A 4,937-nucleotide genomic window follows, 5' to 3' on the forward strand; every position below is an offset into this window, starting at 1 on the left:
TATCCAACCATGTCATCCCTTAAGCATGGTTCATATTCCTTGTCCCATATTCTGCCGATAACTCTCCTGTTCATATTACGTCAGACAATTTATTCATCACTATTCTCACCAACAGTGAACTTCACTATGCTACACCACATACACCCAGCTATAAATACACCCAGCTACCCTCTCCCACTCCACACACTCAACATCCTCAGCCAAAGCAAACACCCCACCCACTCAGTTACTCCGCTCTGCCGGCTACACACATAGTGTCACTTCGTCTCCAGTCCACCCTCCTGGTAAGCACCTTCGCTCCACCACCAGCAGTATCTCAACACCACATGACACAGATTCTACTCACGACTCTACCCATCCATATATCGCTATTCTGACCACTATACTAAATATTTGTTGGTATACTTGTTGGTTTGTATGTTTGTTTGTTCATGTTGCATAGTTATCGGAGCGTTCGTGCCGTCTCGTGGAGGCCAGATCTGCAAGTCTACGCCAGGCAGTGGAGCTAGAAGCTAGTTCCGCGAGCTCCTCTTCCCCCTTCGCCGGATAAGCACGACAAGCTCACTGGATCCCATTGATGCATAAATTACCTATGCTTTTTCAACTACAACCCTCAGCCTGTTATTTTATGCATGATATGATTTTGAGACAAGTTTTTATGGCCACCCAGCCGCTTGCCGCAATCAATCCCTGATATATTTGTTACAAATGATTTAAGAAAAGGTGTGAGTTTTCAAAAGAAAATGCTTTTCAAAATGTGTATGATGAAGGGTTTTCACCCTTATCACCTTTGAGTAGGGATGATCAGGGACTCCCTGGTTTAGGGGAGGGCCTAAGGTGATGGCTCAGCTGGTTTAGGTGTGAGCAGAAGGATTGTCCCCTCACATAAGGACCGGTTTGTCATCCTTTACTACCTGTACTCATGATAAGTACAACCACTCGAGACTGTGTGGGCAGTCACTCAATCTGAACTCGTACGGTCCAACCCCAGGGTTATGAAGGCTGGGGAGCACCGGGAGGATAAGGAGGGGGAATGTTTTGTCCGGTTTGGACATGGCGGTGGCCTGACTCCTTCCGGTATAACCGTTAAGGTTAGGACGTGCGAGGAAAGAAAAATATTCGGCATTCGGGTCTCACGACGGTGAGATCGCAGAAACCGGATTAGTGGGTAAAGTGTACATCTTTGCGCAGAGTTTGAAAACCTATTTGAATAGTCTGTGTCCACAGGAATGGACGAGTCTGGTATGGTATGACAATTAATGTTTTGTTTTAAAAAAAGGTGCGTTTGAGAAAAGTGGTTTTTAAAAGGTCCGGCGGTTGAGCCGTGAGCTATGGTGGACGAGAAGTCCAGAAGCTGTTTTTGAAAATGAAAACCAGTGGGAAACTGCTGAGATACCTGGATGGTTTAGTCCAAGGGATTTTGTTTTATATTGAAAAACTTCCTGCTCCTTTGGGAGAGGATGCGCTTTGCAAAATACAAAATGTTTTTCAAAACAACCCTGCATAAAATATTGCTGTTTCTGCAAAATATCCTGAGCTCCACATATTCCATGCATTATATCTGATTTCCCCATTCCGCGGGTGAAGGTGGGCTGCTAAGTACGTTTGTACTCACCCTTGCTTATTTGTTGTTTTTCAGAAAAAGGAGATCGGGTAAGAGTTACATCTAAATTAAAACCCTGGCTTCGCCTCTGCTCACAGTTTATGCCAAAATTGCTGATAAAGTGGCACTTCAGATTATCCGAGAAGTTAATGGTGTAGAAATTAGAAACGAAGTAACTTATATTCTCTAGGTCTCGCGCATCGCCTAGTGCCCTAGTCCATCGAGTAGCAACGAAGCTTGACAGCAACGGAGAAGACCATGAACAGCAGTAGCAGTGAAGTGCAGGTGTGCGTCACCGGTGGCGCCGGGTTCATCGGCTCCTACCTCGTCAAGAAGCTCCTCGAGAAGGGCTACACCGTCCACGCCACGCTGCGGAACACCGGTGCGCGCTGCGCGAGCCCCCTCTTCCTTCCATAGCTTCGGTCGTCGTCGCTCACTCTGATGATCGGATTCATTTGATGACCGCGCGCAGAGGACGAGGAGAAGACCGGGCTGCTGCGGCGGCTGGTCCCCGGCGCGGCGGAGCGTCTGCGGTTGTTCCGTTGTTCGAGGCCGACCTCTTCGACGCCGCCACCTTCGCGCCGGCGATCGCTGGGTGCCAGTTCGTCTTCCTCGTCGCCACGCCATACGGGCTCGAAGCCGCCGGATCCAAGGTACCAACCACATCGCACTTTCGTCCCTTGTCTTCCACAGAAAACTTATTTTGACTGGATCAGCGAAGAAACCATAGGATCTTAAGCGCGCACACAAAAACAATTCCAAGGTCATTTGATTGAGCTCGATTCTATTGCGTTGTCGCGCCTTGAAACGAAATTCTATTCTATCGCCTGGCAGTACAAGAGCACGGCGGAAGCTGCAGTGGCCGCGGTGCGCGTGATCCTCCGGCAGTGCGAGGAGTCCAAGACGGTGAAGCGCGTCATCCACACCGCCTCCATATCGACCGCTTCGCCGCTCAAGGACAAGGAGGCGGAGGGTTCCGGCGATGGGTACAAAGATTTCATCAGCGAATCGTGTTGGACGCCGCTCAACGTTGACTACCACCTTCGCAGCGCACACTTCGACGTGAGCAACTGTGTGCTCTGCTAGTGCTGACCGAGTCTGCTGCTGATGATTTATTTAACTTTTTAGCTAATCCTTCTTTTAGCGGAAAATGCGATTTAATTAAACGGGCAAAAGCGACAAACCGTTTGCAGAAGTACATACTGGCAAAGCTGCGGTCGGAGCAGGAGCTCCTGAGCTACAACGGCGGCGAGAGCCCGGCGTTCGAGGTGGTGACGCTGCCCCTGGGCCTCGTCGCGGGAGACACGGTCCTCGGCCACGCGCCGGAGACGCTGGAGCACGCCGTGTCGCCGGTGTCACGGGAAGAGCTCTCCTTCAAGTTCCTCCGGCTGCTGCAGAGCTTGCTCGGCTCCGAGCCGCTGGTGCACGTCGACGACGCCTGCGAGGCGCTCCTCTTCTGCATGGAGCGCCCGTCCATCGCCGGCCGCTTCTTCTGCGCCGCCGCGTACCCGAGCATCCACGACATCACGGACCACTACGCCAGCAAGTTCCCTCACCTCGACGTCCTCAGAGCGTAAATCCTTTTACACCATGAGCTACCATGCTTCTAAGAAGGGAACAGCATGCCATGCACACATACACATTTATTTATTTTTCCTCTATTCTCGATTATCTTTAGGCCTTATTCGTTTGTGTCAGATTGTTCGTTTGTGTCAGATTGCACCCGAAATCGTTATAGCTAATCAAAGTTTATATAAATTAGAGAAACAATCCGATTAAGAATCGTTCCGATCTACCAATCCGTCCTTAACAACCGAACGGCGCTTTACTCTTATCTTTTTTTAGAAAGCATAGTAAACGTTTATGCAGTTCACAAAAACAAGGGTGGCAAACCAGCTATCCAAACACATCGAAACAAAATGGGACACAATCACACAACACCAAACCCTCCACGCATCTAACATCTAAAAACACGACCACACCAGCAACACAAAAGGAAAGCTGCTACCAAAGCAAGCTCTATACTCTACATCCAAGTCCTGTGTGTGTTTCCAAAAGTTCTCCAGCCATGTCTTCATAATCTTGGCATCTCCCTCCTTCAGTAGTAAGCTCCATATCTACAAGAACACAAACATTTTTTTTTTTCTTTTGAAAAACTTCGCTCGACAACTTTGGATTTTTTCCCCGACGCCCATCTTATTTCAAATATTCCAAGTACCCTATAAAATTACAGAGAACATGAAAAGTTTAGTACTCCTATGACAATCCTTTCAACCAAGCAGAACCACTTAATGGTTCGTCAAGAAATTTAATCCCCTCAAATCATCTTGGATCCACTCTTTTTTTCTTTTTGCCCTACGGCTGATTTTAAAAAGATCATCTAAAGCAGTAAAAGATGAGGAAACTTCAAAAAGACGACCACCGGCCACACCCTTTTTGTTTCACCGCTGATTTTAAAAATATCAGGAAACTTTATCTTTACACATCTTTCCACAGTCTGCCCCACTTCATCTGTTCATCATGTGAAACCCGAACTTACCAGTTGCTCTTGCTCAGATCCTTGGCTCCTTGCCAAAGGAAATTTGGACGGCACTGAGTTCATTTACCGATGTATATATGTTCTCTTGCAATCTGTACAATCCCGCTGTGCAAACTTGGCAGGCTGCTCAGAGATGTGTTTTGTGTGTGTGAAACTACCCCTCCTGAAGTCGTATGCCTTTTTTTTTTGCCAAGTCAATCTTGGCAAATTGTTCTCCCAGTTTAATCCATAATTCCTTCACCAACACTATTCCTCCATGCATAGTTCGTCCAAAATTCATGTGATCCAAAGAAAGGCCTTCTTCCCCTCTCTATCTATCCAACGGTTATTCCTTCAAATTCTCCTTTCAGTTTACACCTTTTCTTATGTGTGTGTGCGAACTGGATGATCGATCTCAAGTGGTCTGATACTCTTGTGCGATGGATTGGATCTTTTAATCTATCTGTGTCAGGACGGAGGCGGTGGCTGTGGCGGTGCAACCTGAGGTGGACAGGTTGGGAGAGCTGGGGTTCAGGTACAAGTACGGGATGGAGGAGATACTTGATAGCAGCGTTGCCTGCGCAGCGAGACTGGGCTCCCTTGACGCAGCCAAGCTCAACGTTCCAGATACTGTCAGTAGCAAATAAACTTGAATTGTGTACTGAACCTGACTCTACTTTCATGGATGTTATTAGCTCAATCTACATATATAAGGATATGGTGGGGGGTGTGTGAACACGGTGTCCTTGCCGTAAGAGAAAAATCTATCTACACGGCATTTGTTGCATTTGCGAGAGAGAGAGAGAGAAATGTATC

The 4,937-nt window shown here is 47.7% G+C and overlaps 1 pseudogene across 1 annotated transcript; it reads left to right on the top strand.

Annotated features, from left to right (window-relative positions):
• Positions 1 to 1,734: 1,734 nt before the first annotated feature.
• On the top strand, positions 1,735 to 4,937 carry LOC103638822 (LOC732845-like pseudogene; annotated as a pseudogene). The gene is made up of 5 exons (XR_004549284.2): positions 1,735 to 1,985; positions 2,076 to 2,256; positions 2,438 to 2,665; positions 2,797 to 3,176; positions 4,594 to 4,937. The product of XR_004549284.2 is annotated as a protein-like pseudogene (transcript).

Source organism: Zea mays, chromosome 9 (genome assembly GCF_902167145.1).
Source record: "Zea mays cultivar B73 chromosome 9, Zm-B73-REFERENCE-NAM-5.0, whole genome shotgun sequence".
Lineage (NCBI taxonomy): Eukaryota > Viridiplantae > Streptophyta > Magnoliopsida > Poales > Poaceae > Zea > Zea mays.